The 27,026-nt window shown below is 38.4% G+C and overlaps 1 protein-coding gene across 2 annotated transcripts in view; it reads left to right on the forward strand.

The window, feature by feature from the left end:
• The window catches only part of LOC137212386 (phosphatidylcholine transfer protein-like), an 86,509-nt gene that overhangs the window by 4,757 nt on the left and 54,726 nt on the right, over window positions 1–27,026 (forward strand). The window lies entirely within an intron of this gene.

Below are 27,026 nucleotides of genomic sequence, written 5' to 3' on the forward strand. Positions count from 1 at the left end.
AGCCCGATGGGACCTTTTTTTAGGCTTTCTCCTCTAAGCTAAAATGAAACTATGTAGCCAGAGGGAAAGAAATATTCTGAAGGCTTTGTGGAAGGATTTACTAAAACACTCCACAGACACACAGCTCTAAATCTAGAACATAGGATCTTTTGATTTCCATCTTAGTTGAAGATCTTCCATCTTAGTTGAAGATGTAAAGAAGGAAATTGAGGATAGTATAGTTGGATGGGTGGGACGGCCTCTGTATCATTCAGGTTGCTACCCAATTCTTTGAGGAATTAAAGACAACTGTACTTGTCTTACAAATCAAGCCTTTGTAAGAACAAAAGTGAAGATATAGAACTAATTCAAAGCCCTCTTTTCCTTTCTACCAATGCCCAAATGTACCCTTTTGATCTCAGACGGTTTGCAGATGCTGTAAACCTTCTGGACTTAAGGAACAAAAGTCTTTGGTGCAGCTTCCATTCTTTCTTTGTGCCTTTGAGATATAAATATTCTACATAGTCTTCTCTAGGAAGCAAGGGTATTCTTATCAGAAGGAGAAAAAAAAAGAGAAAAGACTATTTTTAAAATTAGAACTATGAAAAATCTTAAAAGTCTCTTTTACAAATATTAGTAAAAAGCTATCTGAGCAGGTAGACTTAATTTATTCCATCTGCCAGAAACACAATGGACCCAACTGTTCTTTTATAAACTAGTGAGTTTCATATTATCATATCTGTTTCATGGCTAAAATTTTTAAATGAAAGCTAGAAGATCTCTGTTTGCCTCTTTATGTTTTTGTGTATCTGTACATGTTTGCTATAGATAGTAATTTTTTTTGTACCTCTGAATGGTATTTCCAAAATTATTTTAAAGGCTCTAGTTAATTGGCTTAAAGATGAACAAGCATTATATAAATCAAGTATACTGTCAGAAATATAGACTAATCCATAAGTTTTTCCACATTCAAGAGATCTAGGATAATATTTGGTATACTAATACTTCTGGTATAAACAGGTTTAATAGAAGTCAAATAAGATCTTATTATATCTGTTGCAAATATTTCAGCAAGAAAAATAACTCAGTATGATGACATTTTTATGTTTCTATAAATAAGTTAAGTGTGAATGAGATAAGAGCTTTTGGGTGAACTCCTTAGGAATAATTATATTTTAAGAATATCTATTTAAAAATAATCTCTCCGACCACAAGGACCTACTATATAGCACAGGGAACTATACTGAATACCTTGTAATAACCTATAATGGAAGAGAAGGTAAAAAAAGAACATATATATATATATATATATATATATAATATGTATATATATATGTGTGTGTATATTTTATACATATACATATCTGTACGTATTATATATAGACATATATAACTGAATCACTTTGCTGTACACCTGAAACTAGCACATTATAAATCAGCTACATTTCAATAAAAAATTTAAAAAATCTCTCCAGATTCTGGTAACTTGAAGTTTAGATTTGTGCTAAATTAAGTTAAAAGATGAAAGTTTATTGAATAGTTAGGTCATTCGCAAATAAAACAAGATACTGAAACATTAATTACTGAATATTGGCTTCCTTTTACAAAGAAACTAAAGGGATTTAGGACTATCAATAAATATGTTTGGTTCCACACTGAGATATTTTCTATAAGAAAGCACGTTTTTAGAAATTATTACTGTTATTTATGTTTGCCAATCTACAGAATGCTAATGTAAAAGTTCATAATTGCTTGCTTCTTAGTTTTCACTAGAAATTAAGGTTTTTAAGAGTTGAGTATTTGAATTTAAACATGTAATTAAAGCTACTCGAAATAATACGGGAAAAATTTCAGTATACAGTAGCAAAGTAGGATGTGTGTTTTCAGTACAAGAAGGTATGAGGAATGGAATTGCATTTTGTTAAGGAAAAGAAAGTAATTTTGTCTCAGAGATAGTTGTTTCTGGATGGAAAAAAGAACAAACTAATATGAATACTAATATGGATACAGAAAGTTATGGAAAGTTTATGGAAAAGGAACCCTGAGAAAAGAGTTTTGTGCCTGGTCAGGGTTGGCTAAGTTTAGAATAAATTTAACTGAGTAAATTTTAAAAAGTAAGCTGGTACAAAACCAGAATTTGTTTTTTTTTTTTCTCTTTTAAGAGGTCAGTTTTCGTAACATATTGATCTGCTTTTGATAACAGATTGTAAAGTTTATTTTACCTTTAATGAGTAATCTATTATAACTTTCTGTTTTTGCCTTTGAAATCTTTTGTTATCACTTTGGTTAAGTGAATAACTATTGATTCACAGTGCCCTATGATCCTATTTGACCACGTGTTTTGAAACTTTTTGATATTTTTGATAACAAATTTCCCAAATCAAATTTTAATGTAGTTCCTTTGACCTCTAGCCAACTTGGGGAGGCTTCAAAGGACCCTTGAAGCATCCCAAAGAGAGCTATAAACTAATTAGGTTTATTTGGTATGTTAAATTACATGGGAAGCATTGTCAAATGAGTAATAAATCTTCTTAGGTTATACTGTATGAGTCAATGTTATTAATTTATTAATAATTAATATTCTAGAAATTATATGGAATTCCTAAAAAGCGGGTATGTCCTGGTAAAATGTTATCAGTCATAATTTTAGTCATTATTTTAAAATATTGCATGTCGCAGCAGTAATCAAGTTTCTTTGTCAATTGCATTGTAAGCAGGTATTTTTTTTTTCTTTTTGGTTGCACCAGGTCTTAGTTGCGGCAGGCAGGCTCCTTTAGTTGCAGCTCAAGGGCTCCTTTAGTTGCGGCTTGCTGGCTCCTTATACGTGGCATGTGAAGTCTTAGGTGCGGCATGCATGTGGGATCTAGTTCCCTGGCCAGGGATTGAACCCAGGCCCCCTGCATTGGGAGCACAGAGTCTTAACCACTGCGCCAACAGGGAAGTCTCTGTAAGCAGGTCTTTAACCATGCCTTCTGTGGTCTTTCATCATTCATAGACAGTTATTGTTTTACTCTGATGTTTTGCAAAAATGCTTCCTCTTCGAGAAGCTCTTTAGCAAGGACATTTTGACAAGCACAGGTTTCTGAAAACTTTTAGATCATACTGCTGAACTGGGTAAGAAATTAAGAATTCTAATGGTAAACCTGATGGCATCATAAAACGGTTAATGAAAAGGATTAGTTATATAGGACTGTGTGAACTGGTGAATATGTTTATAATTTTTATGGTTTCTGTCTAAAATATTACTAGCTTTTAATCTGTGTTTTCCAGATATAAGGAAACCCTTCCCTTCAAGCTAATTATGAGTTACAGCAACTTGGTAAATTATATGTTTGTAAGCAGAATTGAAACATTTATCTTTTCTCTTTACTTGATTCCTCCAGAGACTGGAAACTCTTCGGTTGCCAGCAACTTAAAAAATCAGGTAAATTAGGAAAGCCATCTCCTAGCAGGTGCAGAAATCTCAGAGTATTTTGGGGACCTTGAAAAGGGAGGAATTCACCCAAATATGTAGATAACTCAGGTGAAATCATTGACAAGCCTTTGCCATGGCTTTCCTGGCCTTGAGAGGCCTTTTAAAAATTCAATCCGAGGTGCCAAATAATAGGTTCCAGCAAAGCCAATTTCAAATGAGCCTGTATGATTAACTACACTTCTGTAAATCATCAGGCCAAGATTTTTGAAGCCAGAATTATTTAGCAAACAAATTAGTCTTAATTTGGCTATATTTGGTAGAAATGAGGGTAATTTTAGAGAGAAAAAGATCATGTTTCTATGGAGAGTAAATTCAAGTTTTGTTAATTGAGGTCTATATTTACTAAGAGCCACTTCCCAAATATCTCCTTATTATTATATTCTTGTAAATTTTAGCTGAATCATTAAAAGGACACTCTAGTTTGTTACTGAAGTTTTTCTCATTAATCCATCTTTGGATGAAGATCATATGCCCCATGACCTGCAACCAGGGGATTATGCATACTGGAGAAGACATCATTTAAAGACTGTCTCCAACCGAGATGGTAGGACCCTTATCAGGTCCTCTTCACTAGCTCATGCACAGTGAACCTGAAGGGAATTGACTCTTGGATTAATATTTCCACTTAAAAAGGGCCCCTGAAATGGACTGGCCTATACAGAGCACTGCTGACCTCAAAATCACCTTAAAACAATGCTCAAACAGGAGAAACTACCAGACCACGATGGTAAGAAGAAGACATCCAAAGTAGACAGCTGATCCAAGATGCCAAACCCGGCCTGTATACCAGTTACTTTGATAATTGCTTACACTTGCTTATGAACTAAACGTATTTCACAATCTTAAGCAGAGTTAAAATTAATTGAATTGTTGAGTTTATGGTCAATTACCTATATCCAGTACTTCTGGTTACCTTGGTGGATTTCTCCACTCCAAGGCTCTAATTGGATGGCCCTTAGGAAATTATTCTAGAAGAAAGAAGTTATAGTTCTGTTTGGGCCACTATTGATATTACTGGATGGGACTCCCTCACTTGGCCAATCAATCATAGCTGCTCTGACCATTGCCATAAATATAAAAGACCCCCCTTATGTTGGGAACAATTCAACCATACTAAGGATAGCCAGGCTAAATAATACAAGGAAATGTGTCTGGGTGCCTTATGAACAATGCCAGTATATCATTTCCTTTAAAGGTAAGGATTGGTACAGAACAGATTAAGTCAAATGACCTAGGGGTATACTGTGTGGAACCTAATGGAAGTTCTTGGCTTAAATTCTTACTTATAACCGTACAAATACTACTAGCCATATTACTTGTATTCTACCTATTTTATAAGATTGTTGTTTCTTTCCTTACCAAATATGTGACTGAGCCTCTGATAAAATAATAAGAAGGTGACTTAAGGCTGTTGACCAGATATATAGTTCTATACAAGATCAATGATGGGAATAGTGTAACTTTAGATATGGATAGAAGCATCAAGAGGGAATAATTTCCTGGACCATAACAGACTAGTAAATCAGTGGTCCAGAGACTTTTGGCTATAGTTAATAGGGCCTAGTCCAGTAATAGCACACTGAGTGGCCTATCAGTGAGATCTTTGCCTGGGACAAAATGATGATGAAATGCCTCCCAAACCATGGTCGAATTTATGACCATGAGAGGGCACTGCCAACTAAAAATGGTCACTTGCCATCTGTCACTACAAGTATGATATCACTAGCCAATGCAGTCACTGACTTTTGACACACCCTGAAAAGAGTTCATGGTGGAGATCAGGAATGAGGTACTCCGTGCTCTGGAAGGATCTGGCAGAACAGGTCTTCAGATAGTTAGATATTTTCAGGAGAAGATTTTATGAACCTGATTTCTTGCTTCTTCCTATATCTAGAAAGTATCTAGAAAATCACTAAAATCATTAACGGAGACATCTGCTCCTCATGACTAGCAGCAACCTTCTTGTGACCGGCAGCAACCCTCTGCCAGAAATGTGTACTTGATTGCATGTATCCCTCTTCACTAAAATCACGTATATACTGACCTCCCTCCACCTCTTTAGAGCAGTTCCTCAGGGATATCTGAGAGGCTTCTCCTGGGCTATAGTCCTCATTTTGCCCCAAAGAAAACTTAACTCACAACTCTCACATTGTGCATTGTTTTTCAGTCGACACCTTCAAACTAAAAATTTAAAATAAAATGTCTTCATTTTTGACAAGCAGCTCTACCACCAGTCTCTGATATCCTATGTCATTCAATGCAGCCATTGCATCTAAGGTCTCACGAGTGTTGGGTCAAAGACAACTCCAAGGTTTTCTGCATTCCTACGATTCTCCTTTCAATGGAGGATCATTTTGGAAAACACATGTAAAGGAGTGTGACTTTGTGTAAGCCATGGTGTGCTGCATTGTGCTCTAGCACTAAAAGAAAAACAAGATTCACAGTAAAGGTTTGTGCCCGCTTATCAAAAAAAGAAAAGCTAGTTTTAGTTTAGTCAGTTTAATTAAAACAGGCATATCTTTAGAGTTTTCAACATTAAATACTTTTATCCTGTGTTTGCTAAAAGTCAAATAAGTTCATGTTACTCCTATTACAGAATTTTTTTTATTACAGTCAGCAAGAAAGATAACAAGCTGATGGTTAGCTGTTTAATAGCTCTTGAAATTTTCATGAGTGATCTAAACATAATTGTTATGAAGAAGGAAATTACATAGATGTAAATAAGATAAAAGTATATAAATAAAGTTTTCAACAACAGTTATGTTCAGTGCTATGTCTACTTAAAAATAGTTTCCAGGGCTTCCCTGGTGGCGCAGTGGTTGAGAGTCCACCTGCCGATGCAGGGGACACGGGTTCGTGCCCCGGTCCGGGAAGATCCCACATGCCGCAGAGTGGCTGGGCCCGTGAGCCATGGCCACTGAGCCTGCGTGTCCAGAGCCTGTGCTTCGCAACGGGGGAGGCCACAACAGTGAGAGGCAAGTGTACTGCAAAAAAAAAAAAAAAAAATAGTTTCCAAAATCTTTTTGGGACTTCTCAGGCTACATAATCGTGTGAGCCAATTCCTTGTGCTAAATGTTGAATTTGGACAGAAATTTGACAAAACGGGTGGAGGATTTCCTTTGAAACTTGGGGAGGTAAACGGAATAGCTTGAGTCAAAGCACAAGGGAGGTAATAGCTAATAATAGCAAAGATTTATTGACCACTTTCTAAATGCCAGGCACAGTCTGAGCACTTCACACACATTAGATTGATTCATCCTCACACTTCTATACGTACAAAGACTCCCAGAGGACATGGAACTTTGTCTTTTCCCAGCTATACACTCAATATAGTTAACACACAATATTCAAACTCTCTGCTAAAGGAATGAATGAATCAGTGGTGGAGCAGCAATCCTAAAGCTCCAGGATCTCAATTTGAACCGATGCCAAAAAGATGGATATAAAAATGTATGCTTTATCTTGTGTTCCACCTATTTCTTAACAAAAGAGTGAGCTTTTGGACAAATGAATTTTTAGAATTTTTAACAGCTAGAATTGTTTTGTCTTTCAGTTATATTTTTGCTTAATCTTACTGGTTAAAAATTTAAAAAAATGTTTTTTGCTTCTCCATTCTGTTTGAACACCTTTGGAGGACTTATACAGACTGTCTAGAAGTCCACACAGTAGGAAGGTATTATTGATGTAGCTGCTGGAGGGGAGAGAGGCAGGGGGCAAACAGGATAAGAAGAGAAGTGCTTTTCATTTGCAGGCCAAGAACCTGGAAGTTAAGAAAACCTGATTCCCCCAGGGACAGATATGGAGGTTGGTGGGGGTGAGGGTAGCACCCCAAACCCATTTTCTCTTACCTATTTCACCTGATTCCTCTCTAGTGGTTCATAAACTGAGAAAAAAGTCAATGGAAACCAAGCAGGACGAAAAGGGTACTTAGAGCTCAGTGAAAGGCACACAGAAACTTTTGTTCTATGTCAAACAGCTTAGGAAGGGCTGGGTCTGTTTCTAAGTGGTCGTGGATTCTGTTTACCAATGAATGTGGAGTTTCATTTTCCCAGGGACAGTCAATAATACTCTTCATTAGGAGCCTTATTTCAGGATGGTGTTGAATAATTGCTGGATTGCTGAAAGTGTCCAACTAGGAGCTCTCCTTCCACTACACTGCTTGGCTCCTGTCCCCTTCCAGCCACTTCAAGCTCTTGTAAACAGCGTTCATTTTCTATCACAAGTGAGGAAATGTGACTGTGAAGCCAAGGTGCCAGGTCCCTGGAGAGGGCCTGCCAGGGAGTCCGTTTCCTCACATCTCATTTTAGTTTGTAACTTGCTGGCGGGGTTGAATAATCGCTGAAGCTCCATGTCTTCCCATCCTATTCTGCTCCACTAACTTATGAAACACCCAGCAACCCACTGGAGGACTAGCAGATCAACCAGATGTTTCCTGAGCAAAGACAGCACACACAGCATCTCATGAGAGGGGAGTGCTGGCGGGCACTCACCCCCTCTGACATCACTGGGTGAGGTAGCCTGCGGGAGAATTTCAAAGCAGAGCAGTTTGGCCAGGGAAGAGCTCAGCTGGCAGCTCTGTGCTGGGATTAACTGACCCGGATAACTAGGGAGAGGGAATTAACAATTAAGTGTGTTTATTATCTGGGAGGAATTAGACCCTGCACTCCCTGATGATCCATGGGCACTAGGAGACCCTCCCCCATGGCTCCCCATGCACAGTCAGGATCACACGTTCACCATGTTGCTTCTCATCCCAGCCTCTTGTTTTCCTGACTGCCTGAGGTTGATGTGGGACAAGCTCAACTGATTGCAAAGAACAGCAATGAAATACTAATAATTATTAATAATAAGTCAACTAATTCTTCTTCCCCAAAAACATAGGGGAGATCAAATCCTAAAAAATCTGATTTCAAATCATCTCCCTATAGATCACTGGCTAGTCAGATTCAGGGTGTTAAGAACCAATAAAATAAATTTTTTTTTTTTTTTGCGGTATGTGGGCCTCTCACTGTTGTGGCCTCTCCCGTTATGGAGCACAGGCTCCGGACGCGCAGGCTCAGCGGCCATGGCTCACGGTCCCAGCCGCTCCGCGGCATGTGGGATCTTCCTGGACTGGGGCACGAACCCGTGTCCCCTGCATTGGCAGGCGGACTCTCAACCACTGCGCCACCAGGGAAGCTCAATAACATAATTTTTTAATATAGGGAATATAGGTATGGAATTGGCAGCTTCCCTTTAGAAAGGTCATTAAGAGTAAATCATAACAAACAAATAAACAAGTAGAATGCATGTACCATTTGCTGTCACTGTGATCTCATAAGTGAAAGGTTAATTCAACCTCCTTGACTCAAATCTCTCCAAGAAATTTTCTTCACACTCATCAAATCCAAACTTCTGAGACCTGAAAAGTGCCATATGATCTAGGATCTGACCCCTCCCTACTTTATAAGCTCCACCTCCTCCTCTTCTTATTCCTCTCCAGCCTTTTCTCTGTCCCTCAAACAAGCCCTGGTCTTTGCATTTGCTGTTCCCAACATCTGCAGTGCTCTTCCCCCAGATCTGTGGACAGTGGCCTCCTGTGGTGGGCAGCTTTCTGACTGGACTCCCAGGGACCTACCTCTTGGGATTCATGTCTGTGTGATCCCCTCCCTTGTGTGTGAGCTGGACCTAGTGACTTGCTTCTAAAGAACAGACAAGAATAGACCTGCTGTAAAGAAGAGCAAAAGCAATGGGATGTCATCCAGAGATTAGGTTATGAAGGACTCTGATGTCCTTCTTACTCTCTCTCTCTGTGGCTCTTCTCACTTGCTCTGATGAAGCGAGTTGCCATTTGTGAGCTGCTCTCTGCAGAGACTGATGTGACAAAGAACAGAGGGTGGTCACTTGACCAGTAGCCAGTTATGAGCTGAGACCCTCCATCCAACAGGTTGGGAGGAACTGAGTCCTGCCAACAACCTCTTCAGTAAGACTGCAGAGGATCCTTCCCTGTCCTTTCTGGCTTTGCGAGGACTGCAGTCCCAGAGGTCACCTTGACTGCAGCCTCATGAGAGACGCTGAGCCAGACACCGGGACCAACTCAGCCACACCTAGGGCCCAGACACACTGAAACCCAGAGATAATAAGTGTTGGTACGTTTGGTATAGGAGTGATAGTTGACTAATCCTCTACCTCACTTCACTCAGGTCTCTGCTCAGATGTCTTCTAACTCACCTTCAAAACCAACCAATCCCACAAAACTGATCACACATTATCCTCTCTCCCCTTACCCATCTGAATTTTTCATTCTGGAAATTTTCACCACTTACATTTATATTATATATATATTTATTAGCTGGCTTCCCTACTAGAGTGAATATTCACGGAACACCATGTATGTCATTTTGCTGCTGGAAAAAATGATTGTATATTTGCACTGGTAGTGCTCAGGTTTATTTGAAAAATACTTATTGTAGGGCTACTTTATACCAGGTCCAGTGACATAGGTTATTTATCCCTGTTCCCTGGTATCTGGGTCAATTAATTTAGTCTCGGCTAATTATTTTTTTTCTTGTTATTGTTATTAAATTACTCTGTTTTGATAATGCACCTTTCTATACCTTTAACTGAGTATTTAATTAAAATGTCAATATTTTTTCAAGGCCAGAGCTTGTACATGCTTGACTGAAGTCCAGCGTAGGGTGATCATAATTATTTGAAAGGTTCTTATTTCACACTCTGCTGAAGTCTAACTTCCTGGTACTTTCCTCTATTGGCCTTAGCTTTGCTTTCAGAATTAATAAATAACATAACTATTCTGTTTCCACCAGCCCAGTTCTAATCATTCCATTAACTCTATTTCTTTGGGTGTAAGTTCTGCTTGTTGAATTTATTGTCTTTTTTACACTGTAGACTTTTCTTGCATGTTTGATGTTTCCTCATTTGGTGTTCACCTTTGCCGTTGAGATTCCAATTCAACTTTATGCTTCCTTAGAGGAGGTGTGAGAGCTACTGCTGAGGTTCACTGTCCCCCGGTTTCCAGTGGGAGTGGGCGGGCCCATGGTGCCATTAGCCAGGCCTCCAGGGACCGTTTCCTGCATCACCTGACCTAGGAACTGCCTGAAGCTCCCACAGTCACTCTTCTGATCTCAAGGCAGATTCCTCTACCCCTGGTGTATGTGTGTGTGTGGTCTACGGTGGTTAATTGGCCCGACTACTTTCCTACTCTCATGAGAGATGCCAGAGATAGACAACCTCTGAGCGTGGATCATCTGTACTGTTTCCCGTCTTTACAACTGGGTTCTTCCACAGGAGTCCTGACCTCTAGCTTTCTCTCAAGTTTATCTCATCTGTTTGCTGTCTGTTTCTGGGCCACAAAGTATAACAATTCTTATGTGGAAATCCTTATGCTTTAATTCTTATGTATGTGTTTAGGTTCATATATTTTACATATTTAAAATATGAAATATGACTTATTTATATTAGTATGTATACATATGTATATGTATATGTAGTCAGCTTAGCTGTCATTTTGAAACCAGTATCTCTACTTCCTTTCTTTCAGCCCTTCAAATATTTGGAGATCATTATCACATTCTCCCTTATTCTCTCCTCCTTAGTCTAAAAATATCATGTTCCTCTAACAATTCAAATCTCCAATAATTTTCTGACTTTTTAATCACCATAAACTCCTTTCTCTATTCCAGTAGACACGTAAGATTCATTCAATAGCACTAGGTGTATCCCAGTGTGAGAGGAATACTCAGAGTACAATGGGACTATTACTTCTTGTAATGTATATATTTTTTCTGTACTGGTAAGTCTGGTTTATCTTTTTAACCACATATTTATACTACTGGCTCCTCATGATCCATTTCCTTTCCATTCCTCTTCCACAGTTTAAATACATTAACTCTGCCAAGCAACAGCTGCCCCTCCTCTACTTGTGTAATTGATCACTAACTAATATGAAAGACTTCACATTAGTCTGTACTGAGTTTTACCATGTTCATTTTAAGTTCTCCACACCCTCTTGAAGTGTGTCAGGCTATTCAGAAAGAGTAGCTTCAGTTTATTCTTATCTTTACTAGATTGACTATCCTCTGATATATTGATCCCAGGAGAATTGTTTCCTTCCATCTATGGAACATGTTTTCCTCTCTTATTAACTTTTCAGAGAGCATACTATATTATCTTCTTCAGCTGAATCCCATTTTTACTCACTGGGATTGTGTCATCCGTTCATTCAATAAAGATTTATCAAGGGCCAACTCTGTGCCAGGAGTCACACTGGGCATTGGCTACACAGAGAGAAACAAACGTGGTTCTTGACTTCATGGAACTTATGGTACAATATTCACAGTTGTATAATTGTTTGTAGACTTAATATTATAATTGCTAGTTTTTATATACTCAGAAGTTTATTTCTTTTTAAAGTACCAATCTTGACAAAGGAAAAACAGTGCAATGTTAACTGTAGAATCTAGGTGGTGGATAGATGGATGTTCACTGTACATTTCTTTCTACTTTTCTGTATATTTGATAATAAAGTTTGGGATAAATTTTGCCTATCCTTCACAATCTGTATTTCTTTTATAGAAATATAGCTATAGATAGCTTTACTTGCTTTTATGAACTTCCAGATATCACAGCCTTGATTGCACAGGGTTCCTGGGAGAAACAGTAACGTAATAGAAAGAACACGCACAGTGAAGGTGGACTAGGACTCAAATTCGGAGCCCAGCACCTGCTGGCTCTGTGCCTCCTGACAAGTCACTTAATGTCTCTGAGCCTCGATTTTCCTCATCCCTTAAATGGGATAATAATATTCACACCCTAAGTTGTTGTGAAAAGTAAATAAAATTAGGTACATAATCAGTTAGTATATTTAAAATGCATCTGCCCCTCTTCCACTACTTTTTCACTTAGCCACCTTGCACATAACCATTATTTCCTTCCCTAAAAATCTGAATTAAGTGATTAATACCCATTCATCTTTTTTTTCTTTCTTTAACTTTTGAAGAATAAAATTCTTAGAAACTCACATCCATAACATATTATTAGATGTTTTTGTCTAGCAAATAATGGTGTCAGAAGAAGTGAATTCATCCATCACCCTCAAATTTCTTTTTGTTCAGGTATGGGATTGATGTTAAGGAAATGCCATTCATATCCAGACCAAGGGGTCTGAAATTGCTTTATTGCCAATGGTTGTCTTGATTTAGCATGTTTATGCTATTGTCTGTATGTCCTAATTCCTCTGTCTACAGTGTTATCTTTTCTTTACGAAACTGCAGAAGCCTTGCACTTCTTCAGAGCAAGTTCAATGCTCCAGTAACATCTCCCTGAATCCCTTCCTCCAGGTTTTACTCATGATATTTCCTCTGTATCATGTCATATCTCAAAATATCTTACATCATTTACTACTAGATGGTAAGCATGATGCAGCCAGAGGAAAGCACTCTTCTATCTTTCTATTCCCAGTGTACAGGACTGGGAACAGCCAGTAGGCACTTGTTAGAGATAATTCATGGAAGCCTCTATGGATAAATGACTAGAGTTCATTATCCTTGGGCATCAGGGTTCATCCTCTAAGAAATGAGAGAGATAGCTAGGTGCCTTAAAAAGTGTATTTGAGCACTAAAATGCTATGATTCTTAGATGTTGTATTATGCTACTCAAATGCAGTAGACTTTAAAAAAAAATATTCCAAGTATTAATCTTAATGCCAGAGCTTTCTGTACGGTGAGAAGCTTCTTGATTTTTTTAAGCAACTGGGATTTGGATGCTTATGCCCCTTTCTCTGACTCTTTGCCTGTAATTGCACCAAGGATATGGCTGAGTTGATATATCTATCATTCCTGACGTGTCCCCCACTCCAAACAAACAAAAATTCTTCTCTTCATCTCTTTCACTTCCATATCCCAGATTACCTGGCTTAGAACACCCCTTCTGTCCTGACTGAAGAAGTTTGAGTGGATTCATGTATCCTGGATGCTGCTGGGTCTCTACATAAGTGTTAAGATGATGCTGGCTTTCAGACTTTCAGACGCTTTAATCCCCCAGTGGCTGCTGCGTCCAGTTGCTTGGAAGACATTGAAATTCTACCCTATAATATTGTGATCTTCCACTAATTATTGGGGAGAATCAGCAACACTCAGGAAGGATGAGGAAGCATGTCAGGGAAGTGCAAAACCTCATATTTCACCCGTCACTCCTCACCCTTTAAGTTCCAGCCATGCTGAACGTATTTAATATGCTCAATGCTCTACACTGTCATTCAGTAATTTCCCTGTACTTCACACACTCTTCAAATCCTCTCTACCTTTTTTGTCTGCTAAAGCTTATTCGTCCTCTGAGTCTCAGCTGAAAATATCACTTCCTACAGGAGTCTCCTGATTCTCCTATTATAACGCTTACTACACTGTTTGGCAATTGTCTGATTATTGTGTGTTCTCTTCACTTACCTGTAAGATTCATATGGAAGAATATGCCATCTTTCTTGTTTATTGTTGTAGCCCTAAAACTTAGTACAGTGCCTGACATATAGTAGTTGCTCCTGTATCTACTGAATGAATTAATGAATGTAGGAGTCCCTGCTCTCATGGGGATTGAAATGTTATAGGATACACAAGATAAGCACACAAATAACTGGTATATTTGTGCCTCTTCTTTACAATTGCCAAGGAATCTGTGGAGTTAGTGTTTTTCTCTTTTTACAGGAAGGAAAATTTAGGCTTAGAAGTTATATAACTTCCCAAGATGACTCTACAGGTAGAAAGTGGCAGAAATGGATTTAAACTCTAGTCTTCTGATAGCCAATTAAGTGCTCCCTACATAACGTTGCAACAATATGAAGCAAGTGTTACAGAATTTTACTTCATTTCATAAATGGGAGAATTCACTCCTAGATAAGGTGACATTTGAGCTTGAATCTGAAAGATGAATCAGCTTTTTTTAAAATAATTATTTTCAATTATGAAAACATAACCCTTATGTGTTATAATAAATTCAACTAATACAGACATATTTAATGCAAAAGTCAAAGTTCACCTTACTGTTGCTTTAATTACATTCCTAAAATATAACCATCATAAACCATACCTGTGTATATAGACATGATATGGTGGTTTTGTTTTATTTGTTTTAAAAGGAATCACACTATAAGTACTGTTCTGCAGCCTCTTTCTTTTTAACTTCAATACCACTTGGACAAACTTCCATCTGGTATATTTATACTTACCTGCTGTACTTTTAACTGCTGCATTTCATTTCTTTGTAGGAATGATCTGTAATTTGTTGAACCAATCTCCTGTTGTAGGCATTTAAGTGGCTTCTTGTTTTCTCTTCTACAAATATTTCTGCAATAATTCTCTAGTGTATATATATATCCCCTAGCTTTCATTAAAGATTTTCTGTCCATCAATTCCTAAAACTAGGATTTCTTGTGTCATGGGTTATAAGCCTTTTAAATTGTGAACAAAACTGACAAAAATACACAGAATGCAAAAAGTTGGAAGTGGGAATACAAAAAACATTCAAGGTGGGGAATGTCACATAAACAAATGTACCGAGAAGCCTAAATCACAATCCTTTATTTCTCCCAAGAAGTTTCAGCATTTTGACCCTTTGTGTGAGCTCGAATGACAAATTCCAGCTCCTTCTAAGTGACCACAAGCTATTTGTCAGTCTCTTTTTATCCTCCCCCTGTCCTTTCAGTGATGAACTCCCTAGAGATTAAACATTCTCATTAGTAATCTTACCACTAGACTCCCTGAGAACCAAAGTTTGCTGCCTTTTTTTTTTTTAATCTTTATTGGAGTATAATTGCTTCACAATACCGTGTTAGTTTCTGTTGCACAACAAAGCGAATCAGCCATATGCATACACGTCTCCCTATATCCCCTCCCTCTTGAGCCTCCCTTCTGTCCTCCCTATCCCATCCCTCTAGGTCATTGCAAAGCACTGGGCTGATCTCCGTGTGCTATGCTGCTGCTTCCCACCAGCCAACTATTTTCTTAATGACTCCTCACCACACACAGACCCCTCATTGTGCTATTCACAATTTCCAGATGAAACCAAAAGCTTGATTCAACTGTAGTCAAAGAAAAAGAATTCTGCACAATTCCACAAACATACACACACTAACACTCCACTTTCCACCAGCAACTGAAACTTAAAATTGAATGATCATGGCATGTGATGTTTCCAAAGAGCTACTCCCTTGCCTTCAGTTTTATTAAAGGCACAACGTGCAGTTGCATTTAATGGTGTTTACTTGGAAGGATGCGATGTTTACCCTTGGAAACGTATTATGCATCTCTCACCTTACAGTGAACAAACGGGCGTATGTAATTTCTTGTAGTCTAACTGCTTGCTTAAATTTATGTCTGCACTCAAATGAGAAAAATCCTTGAGTATCAGTCATCTTTGAATCCAAGGGACTTATTCATAGAGCATGTGGGGCTCTATTCATAAATGATTTATGTCTTTGCATAAAAGGGAGTGGAGGTTATGTGTGTGTGTGTGTGCTGCTCAGAACCATCAACTGCCTCTCCTGAGTAATTTACACAAGATCAATATTTATCAAAGTGAGCCAAGAATTGTGCCATACTCTCTGAGTTCTAAATACTACCTTTATAGTTCCTTTATCCATAGAAGGGAGCACGACAAATTGAAATGTTTGCACAAAACCTACTTAAAGTTTTTCTCACTTGGTTTCTGTTGCTTTAGATGCAATGTGATGCTTTGGCTGAAACTGCAGATTTCTGTCATGGATGTTGCTTATGACTAACACATAGTAGATATTCAAAAACGTACTTGTTGAGTAAATGAGTAAAGAGAAATAAGCAAACATTGTTGTCACTGTTCACAAAGGGGAAAGAGGGTTGCCCGCTGAATGTATTATTTTAATATATCTTAACTAAGAACCTGCTAGGCATTTTGCATTGAATAGGACACAGTTGTTACTTGGAATAATATTCTAGCCATATGTGTCAATAATTAAAAACATAATCATGAAAAATGCTATATTCTCTACTAAAGGTTAAAAATGTGTTCTGGAGATCCAGAGGAAGGATCAACTAATTCTGCTCGGAGAAGTTTAAGAAAGATTAAGAGTCTGTAGGAGTTAAACAGGCTTGTGGTGAATGGGGAAGGGAATTTTAGGAGGAAGTAATGGCATGAACAAAAGAAACATAAAAGACCTTCAGATTGCATAAATGGGATGTGTTGCCATGAGCGATTAGAGGACTTGTGTCAGTAATGACAAGTCTGAACTTTTCTATTAGAATTGGATTATAAAAGGCCTTACACACTCAACCAGTGAGCTGTTACTTGTTCTTTAAGCAAGATAAGACTCATAGATTTTTAAACATGGAAGTGACATAATCAGATTTCCTGCAGTGATATATCTCTGGTGGCATAATCTATACTATCTACATACCATCTGGTGGAGAAGGATAGAGAGGAGAGGACAAATGGGATTTCACTTGCTTCTCAAGTCTACTAGTGTCTCTATGGAATGCTGCTTTGAGAAGGACTTCAGAACTGCATCTGGACTCAGCAGGAAAGTCTCCAGTAATAAAGAAGTAATGTTTGTCATTAGTGTAAGAAGGAAAAGAAGAGAAAGTGGCAGCAGGCATAACCTAACCATTTGCCATTCCTGAATTAGCAGGATGTTGGGAAAGTCTAGGTGAGAAAACCTAAATCCTAATTTATGGCAATCTCAGTGTGTAAGTGGGAGATGACAGGAGCATATTTAAATATTTTATACTATATATATACTAAATACATTAAACATGCTAATAAACATTATATATATATATATACATACATATATATATACTCCTGCATATAGAGGACTTCATGAATCATGTGAGTTTTAAGATAAAAGAATAGAGGATAACTTTATAAAGTTTGTAGTTTAAGACAGGATCCTGGGAAAAGCAGCCATCATTAATTAGAAAGGAAATACAAGCAGGAAAGTAAGTTGAGAGTGGTAAGGAGGTGAAAAGGAAGGTGATGACTTCATTATTGGGCATAATAATTTCTAGGTGCACAGAGGATATCCAGAGAGAGGTGCTCAGTAAAGTGTTTGAAGTCTGGGGTTGAAGCCCAGATGAATGTTCTGGAATAGATATATAATTCTATTTCTAGAATCTTGGGATTCTTCAGAATATGAGCAGCATTGCATGCACTACATGGATATTATCTCTCAATAAGAAATCCTGATGAACACCAACATTTAGATAATGGACAGAAGACAAGGAAGATCCATGTGGATTATTTAAAACATCCACAAATAGTATTTATAACTTGAGAAAAATATGTAACTGTCTCTCAACCTTTCATTATTACCCACATGGAGAAACAAAAGGGATTTTTATTTTTGACCCTGAAGGACTAGCTTGTTTCAGACCAACTGTCCTGCAGAGAATAATGGGAAAAGGTAGATTAAATTTTTTACAATCTTGTTGAAAACATGGGAAACCTACAGAGAAAGTGGTGATTTAGGGGCTAAAAAAATCCAGGAATAAGTGCAAATAGATGAGCTTGATATTAAGGCTTTACATTTTTTCTTGAGGTTTTTGCTAGCTTATAAGTCAAAGCAAAGAAGCTGAGGAGCTAAGCAGAGTTCAGGCAGTCTTATGGAGGCTGTGAAGCAAAATATAGAATTCAGAACCTCCCAAGGAACAGATGCGTCGTTAATACCACAGATTTTCAGATGGTACCAGGACCAGGACTAGAGTGAAGAAAATTAGGTGTGTATGGTACAAAGTTTTAGGATGAACTCACTTGTTAAATCCTGTACCCTGCATGCCTCACCCCATCCTGACTCTTTGAGGACACCTGAAGTGCTATCTACAAGTAGTAAACAAAATCTGGAGTTAGTTCATCCTTCACAAAGGCCAGTTCTAAAAGAGATCAATCCATAATTGTACCATGACCTGCCTCTACTATAGTTGCCTGATAGAGGTAAAATTTTATCCTCTCTGTAGGAAAAGAATATCATCTAGAAACTCATATTAAACTATATTTTTTTCTGACAAGATGCCTTTCAAGAAATTTACTAGGTATGTAAGGATATAAAATGCAATGCTTAAAAAACAATAATAAAAACAGGCAAAAGTGCAGACCCATAGGAAATTCAGACCTTGATTTATAAGATGTAAACTTGGGACAGACTTTCAAGATGGTGGAGGAGTAAGATGTGGAGATCACCTTCCTCCCCACAAATACATCAGAAATACATCTACATGCGGAACAACTCCTACAGAACACCTACTGAATGCTGGCAGAAGACCTCAGACTTCCCAAAAGGCAAGAAACTCCCCACGTACCCAGGTAGGGCAAAAGAAAAAAGAAAAACAGAGACAAAAGAATAGGGACAGGACCTGCACCTCTGGGAGGGAGCTGTGGAGGAGGAAAGATTTCCACGCACTAGGAAACCCCTTCACTGGTGGAGATTGGGTGTTGGGGGAGAAGTTTTGGAGCCACAGAGGAGAGAGCAGCAACAAGGGTGTAGAGGGCAAAGTGGAGAGATTCCCGCATAGAAGATTGGTGCTGACCAGGACTCACCAGCCTGAGAGGCTTATCTGCTCACCTGGTGGGGTGGGCGGGGGCTGGGAGCTGAGGCTCTGGCTTCGGAGGTCAGATCCCAGGGAGACTACTGGGGATGGCTGCGTGAACACAGCCCGAAGGGGGCTAGTGCACCACAGCTACCTGGGAGGGAGTCCAAGAAAAAGTCTGGAACTGCCTAAGAGGCAAGAGACCATAGTTTTGGGGTGTATGAAGAGAAGGGATTCAGAGTACCACCTAAACGAGCTCCAGAGATGGGTGTGAGCTGCGGCTATCAGCGCGGACACCAGAGACAGACATGAAACGCTAAGGCTGTGGTGGCAGCCACCAAGAAGTCTGTGTGCAAGCACAGGTCACTATCCACACCTCCCCTCACGGGAGCCAGGGTCCTGTGATCCAGGGACAACTTCCCTGGGAGAACACATGGCATGCCTCACGCTGTTGCAACGTCACTCCGGCCTCACCTGCCACAGGCTCACCCACATTCGGCACCCCTCCCTCGCCCTGGCCTGAGTGAACCAGAGCCCCCTAATCAGCTGCTCCTTTAACCCCATCCTGTCTGGGCAGGAAGAGATGCCCTCAGGTGACCTACATGCAGAGGCGGGGTCAATCCAAAGCTGAACCCCAGGAGCTGTGTGAACAAAGAAGAGAAAGGGAAATTTCTCCCAGCAGCCTCGCAGCAGAGGATTAACTCTCCACAATCAACTTGATGTACCCTGCATCTGTGGAATAACTGAATAGAAAATGAATCATCCCAAAATTGAGGCAGTGGACTTTGGGAGCAACTGTAGACTTGGAGTTTACTCCATATGACTGAAAGGGTCTTGATGCTCTGGCTGGGTGTCACGCCTGTGCCTCTGAGGTGGGAGAGCTGACTTCAGGACATTGGTCCACCAGAGACCTCCCAGCTCCATGTAATATCAAATGGCAAAAGCTCTCACAGAGATCTCCATCTCAATGCTAAGACCCAGCTCCACTCAACAAACAGCAAGCTAGAGTGCTGGACACCCTATGCCAAACAACTAGCAAGAAAGGAACACAACCCCATCCATTAGCACAGAGTCTGCCTAAAATCATAATAAGGTCACAGAAACCCCCAAACAGAGCAGCAGATGTGGTCCTGCCCACCAGAGACAAGATCCAGCCTCATCCTCCACAATACAGGCACTAGTCCCCTTCACCAGGAAGCCTACACAACCCACTGAACCAACCAGAGCCACTGGGGGCAGACACCAAAAACAATGCGAACTATGAACCTGAAGCCTGTGAAAAGGAGACCCAAAACACAGTAAGTTAAGCAAAATGAGAAGATAGAGAAACACACAGCACAGTTGAAGGAGCAAGATAAAAACCCACCAGACCAAACAAATGAAGAGGAAATAGGCAGTCTACCTGAAAAAGAATTCAGAGTAATGATAGTAAAAGTGATCCAAAATCTTGGAAAGAGAATAGAGAAATGGAGAATGGTGAAAATATAAGAAATGTTTAACAAGGACCTAGAAGAACTAAAGGGAAACAAACAATGATGAACAACACAATAAATGAAATTAAAAATTTTCTAGAAGGAATCAATAGCAGAATAACTGAGGCAGAAGAACAGATAAGCGACCTAGAAGATAAAACAGTGCAAATAACTACCACAGAGCAGAATAAAGAAAAAAGAATGAAAAGATGTGAGGACAGTCTCAGAGACCTCTGGGACCACATTAAACATACCAACATTCGAATTATAGGGGTCCCAGAAGAGGAAGAGAAAAAGAAAGGGACTGAGAAAATATTTGAAGACATTATAGTTGAAAACTTCCCTAATATGAGAAAGAAAATACCAAGTCCAGGAAGCACAGAGATTCCTGTACAGGATAAATCCAAAGAGAAACATGCCAGGACTATTTTTTTTTTTTTTTTTTTAGGTATGTGGGCCCCTCACTGTTGTGGCCTCTCCTGTTGCATAGCACAGGCTCCGGATGCACAGGCTCAGTGGCCATGGCTCACGGGCCCAGCTGCTCCACGGCATGTGGGATCTTCCAGGACCGGGGCACGAACCCATGTCCCCTGCATCAGCAGGCGGACTCTCAACCACTGTGCCACCAGGGAAGCCCCGCCAGGACATATATTAATCAAACTATCAAAAATTAAATACAAAGAAAAAATATTAAAAGCAGCAAGGGAAAAACAACAAATAACATACAAGAGAAACTCCATTAGGTTAAAAGCTGATCTTTCAGCAGAAACTCTGCTAGCCAGAAGGGAGTGGCAGGACATATTTACAGTGATGAAAGGGAAAAACGTACAACCAAGATTACTCTACCCAGCAAGGATCTCATTCAGATTCGACAGAGAAATTCAAGCCTGTACAGTCAAGCCAAAGCTAAGAGAATTAAGCACCACCAAACCAGCTTTACAACAAATGCTAAAGGAAATTCTCTATGCAGGAAACATAAGAGAAGGAAAAGACCTACAATAACAAACACAAACAATTAAGAAAATGGCAATATGAACATACATATCGACAACTACCTTAATTGTAAATGGATTAAATGCTCCAACCAAAAGACATACACTGGCTGAAGGGATACAAAAACAAGAACTGTATATATGCTGTCTAAAAGAGACCCACTTCAAACCTAGGGACACAAACAGACTGAAAGTGAGGGGATGGAAAAAGATATTCCATGTAAATGGAAATCAGAAGAAAGCTGGAGTAGCAATTCTCATATCAGACAAAATAGACTTTAAAATAAAGACTATTACCAGAGACAAAGAAAGACCCTAGATAATGATGAAGGGATCAATCCAAGAAGAAAATATAACAATTGTAAATATTTATGTACCCAATATAGGAGCACCTCAATACATAAGGCAAATGCTAACAGCCTTAAAAGGGGAAATCAACAGCAACTCAATAATAGTAGGGGACATTAACACCCCACTTTCACCAATGGACGGATCATCCAAAATGAAAATTAATAAGGAAACACAAGCTTTAAATGACGCAATAAACAAGATGGACTTTATTGATCTTTATAGGACATTCCATCCAAAAGCAACAGAATACACTTTATTCTCAAGTGCTCATGGGACATTCTCGAGGATAGATTATATCTTAGGTCACAAATCAAGCCTTGGTAAATTTAAGAAAATTGAAATCATATCAAGTATCTATTTCAAAGCACAGCACTATGAGACTAGATGTCAATTACAGGAAAAAATCTGTAAAAAATACAAACACATGGAGGCTAAACAATACACCACTAAAACCAAGAGATCACTGAAGAAATCAAAGAGGAAATCAAAAATTACCTAGAAACAAACGACAATGAAAATATGATAACCCAAAACCGATGGGATGCAGCAAAAGCAGTTCTAAGATGGAAGTTTATAGCAATACAATCCTACATTAAGAAACAAGAACCATCTCAAATAAACAACCTAACCTTACTCCTAAAGCAATTAGAAGAAGAACAACAAGAGATCCCCAAAGTTAGCAGAAGGAAAGAAAACATAAAGATCAGATCAGAAATAAATGAAAAAGAAATGAAGGAAACAATAGCAAAGATCAATAAAACTAAAAGCTAATTCCGTGAGAAAATAAACAAAATTGATAAACCACTAGCCAGACTAATCAAGCAAAAAAGGGAGAAGACTCAAATCAATAGAATTTGAATCGGAAAGGGATAAGTAACAACTGACACTGCAGAAATACAAAGGATCATGAGGGATCACTGCAAGCAGCTATATGTCAATAAAATGGACAACCTGGAAGAAATGGACAAATTCTTAGAAAAGCACAACCTACCAAGCCTGAATGAGGAAGAAATAGAAAATATAAACAGACCAATCACAATAACTGAAATTGAGACTGTGATTAATAATATTCCAACAAACAAAAGCCCAGTACCAGAATACTTCACATGCGAATTCTATCAAACATTTAGAGAAGAGCTAACACCTATTCTTCTCAAACTTTCCAAAATATATCGGGGGGAGGAACACTCCCAAACTCATTCTACGAGGCAACCATCATCCCGATACCAAAACCAGGCAAAGTTGTCACAAAGAAACAAAACTACAGACCAATATCACTGATGAACATAGATGCAAAAATCCTCAACAAAATACTAGCAAACAGAATCCAACAGCACATTAAAAGGATCATACACCATGATCAAGTGGGGTTTATCCCAGGAATGCAAGGATTCTTCAACATATGGAAATCAATCAATGTGATACGCCATATTAACAAATTGAAGGAGAAAAAACATATGATCATTTCAATAGGTGCAGAAAAATTCAACACCCATTTATAATAAAAGCCCTCCAGAAAGTAGGCATAGAGGGAACTTACCTCAACATAATAAAGACCATATATGACAAACCCAGAGCCAACATCATCCTCAATGGTGAAAAACTGAAACCATTTCCACTAAGATGAGGAGGAAGACAAGGTTGCCCACTCTCACCACTGTTATTCTACATAGTTTTGGAAGTTTTAGCCACAGCAAGAAGAAAAGGAAAGAAAAGGAATCCAACTTGGAAAAGAAGAAGTAAAGCTTTCACTGTTTTCAGATGACATGATACTATACATAGGGAATCCTAAAGAAGCTACCAGAAAACTACTAGAGGTAATCAATGAATTTGATAAAGTAGCAGGATATAAAATTAATGCACAGAAATCTCTTTCATTTGTATTCACTAATAATGAATATCTGAAAGAGAAATTAAGGGAACACTCCCATTTACCATTGCAACAAAAAAGAATAAAATACCTAGGAATAAACCTACCTAAGGAGACAAAAAACCTGTTTGCATTAAACTATAAGACACTGATGAAAGAAATTAACAGATGTAGATATATACCATGTTCTTGGATTGGAAGAATCAACATTGTTCAAATGACTATACTACCCAAAGCTATCTAAAGATTCAATGCCATCCCTATCAAACTACCAATGGCATTTTTCACAGAACTAGAACAAAAAATTTCACAATTTGTATGGAAACACAGAAGACCCCGAATAGCCAAAGCAATCTTGAGAAAGAAAAATGGAGCTGGAGGAATCAGGCTCCTGGACTTCAGACTATATTATAAAACTACAGTAATCAAGACAGTATGGTACTGGCACAAAAACAGAAATATAGATCAATAGAACAGGATAGAAAGCCCAGAGATAAACCCACACACCTATGGTCACCTTATTTTTGATAAAGGAGGCAAGAATATACAATGGAGAAAAGACAGCCTCTTCAATAAGTGGTTCTGGGAAAACTGGACAGCTACATGTAAAGAAAATGAAACTAGAATACTCCCTAACACCATACACAAAAATAAACTCAAAATGGATTAAAGACCTAAATGTAAGGCCAGACACTATTAAACTCTTAGAGGAAAACATAGGCAGAACACTGTATGACATAAATCACGGCAAGATCCTTTTTGACCCACCTCCTAGAGAAAGGGAAATAAAAACAAAAATAAACAAATGGGACCTAATGAAACTTAAAAGCTTTTGCATGGCAAAGGAAACCATAAACAAGACCAAAAGACCATCCTCAGAATTGGAGAAAATATTTGCAAATGAAGTAACTGACAAAGGATTAATCTCCAAAATTTACAAGCAGCTCATGCAGCTCAATATCAGAAAAACAAACAACCCGATCCAAAAATGGGCAGAAGACCTAAAAAGACATTTCTCCAGAGAAGATATACAGATTGCCAACAAACACATGAAAGGATGCTCAACATCACTAATCATTAGAGAAATGCAAGTCAAAACTTCAATGAGGTATCACATCACACTAGTCAGAATGGCCATCATCAAAAAATCTACAAACAGTAAATGCTGGAGAGGGTGTGGGGAAAAAGGAACCCTCTTGCACTCTTGGTGGGAATGTAAATTGATACAGCTATGGAGAACAGTATGGAGTTTCCTTAAAAAACTACAAATAGAACTACCATACGACCCAACAATCTCACTACTGGACATATACCCTGAGAAAACCATAATTCAAATATAGTCAGGTACCACAATGTTCATTGCAGCTGTATTTACAATAGCCAGGATATGGAAGCAGCCTAAGTTTCCATCGACAGGTGAATGTATAAAGGAGATATGGCACATATATACAATGGAATATTAGCCATAAAAAAAACGAAATTGAGTTATTTGTAGTGAGGTGGATGGACCTAGAGTCTGTCATACAGAGTGAAGTAAGTCAGAAAGAGAAAAACAAATACCATATGCTAACACACACACACACATATATATATATATGGAATCTAAAAAAAATAAAATAATAAGTTTCTGAAGAACCTGGGGCAGTGCAGGAATAAAGATGCAGACATAGATAATGGACTTGAGGACATGGGGAGGGGGAAGGGTAAGTTGGCACAAAGTGAGAGAGTGGCATGGACATATATACATGAACAGATATAAAATAGATAGCTAGTTTGGAAGCAGCCACATAACGCAAGGAGGTCAGCTCAGTGCTTTGTGACCACTTAGAGTGGTGGGATAGGGCTGGTGGGAGGGAGATGTAAGAGGGAAGAGATATGGGGATATATGTATATGTATAGCTGATTCACTTTCTTATAAAGCAGAGACTAACACACCATTGTAAAGCAATTTTACTCCAAAAAAGGTGTAAAAAATTACCTTTAAAAAAATCAAAAAAAAAATAAAGATGTAGATTTTACAAAAACTATTGAAATGTAGATAATTTACAATATCGTTTAAGTTTCAGGTGCACAGCACAGAGATTCAGTCATATATATATATAACGTATAAGGGAGAAGAACCTGAAAAAGAATATATATTGATATGATTTGCATTTCTCTAATAATTAGCGATATTTAGCATCTTTTCATGTGCCTTTTGGACATTTGTATATCTTCTTTGGAGAAATGTCTCTTTAGGTCTTCTGCTCATTTTTTGATTCGGTTGTTTGTTTTTGCTATTTAGCTGCATGAGCTGAGTGTATATTTTGGAAATTAATGCCTTGTCATTCCCATCGTTTGCAAATATTTTCTCCCATTCTGTAGGCTGTCTGTTTATTTTGTCTATGTTTTCCTTTGCTGTGCAAAAGCTTTTAAGTTTAATTAAGTCCCATTTGTTTATTTTTGTTTTTATTTCCATTGCTCTAGGAGATGGATGCAAAATGGTATTTTTGTGATTTATTTCAAAGGGTGTCTTGCCTGTGTTTTCCTCTAGTAGTTTTATAGTATCTAGTCTTAATTATAGGGCTTTAATCGTTTTGAATTTATTTTTATGTATGGTGTCAGAAAATGTTTTAATTTTATTCTTTTTTATGTAGCTGTCCAGTTTTCCGAGCACCACCTATTGAAAAGACTGTCTTTTCTTCATTGTATATTCTTGCTTCTCTTGTCATAGTTTAATTGACCATTGGTCAGTGGGTTTATTTCTGGGCTTTCTATCCTCTTCCATTGATCTATATTTCTGTTTTTCCTCCAGTACCACACTATTTGGATGACTGTAGCTTTGTAGTATACTCTGAAATCAGGTAGCCTGATTCCTCCAGCTTCATTTTCCTTTCTCAAGATTGCTTTGGATATTCAGGGTCTTTTGTGTTTCCATGCAGGCTCAGCGGCCATGGCTCATGGGCCCAGCCGCTCCACGGCATGTGGGATCCCCCTGGACCGGGGCATGAACTCATGTCCCCTGCATCAGCAGGTGGACTCTCAACCACTGTGCCACCAGGGAAGCCCAGATTTGGACTCTTAAAAAAACTAGAATTTACATGTCAAAATATTAGACAAGAAGATGAATATTAGATTAAAAAAATTTAACTGAGACCTAGAAGGTGTTTAAAAAGTCAAATAAAATCATGGAACTGAGAAAATAAAACTGAAATTAACAACTCAAGATGAGATCCTAACTACAGAGTAAACACAAGTGAGGGTAGAATTAATGCATGTGAAAATAAGTCTGCTGGAAATATACAGATAGAATCATGAAGATAACAGAAGAATGGAAAGTACAGAAGCGTCTAGAAAGATATG

Source organism: Pseudorca crassidens, chromosome 19 (genome assembly GCF_039906515.1).
Source record: "Pseudorca crassidens isolate mPseCra1 chromosome 19, mPseCra1.hap1, whole genome shotgun sequence".
Classification (NCBI taxonomy): Eukaryota; Metazoa; Chordata; class Mammalia; order Artiodactyla; family Delphinidae; genus Pseudorca; species Pseudorca crassidens.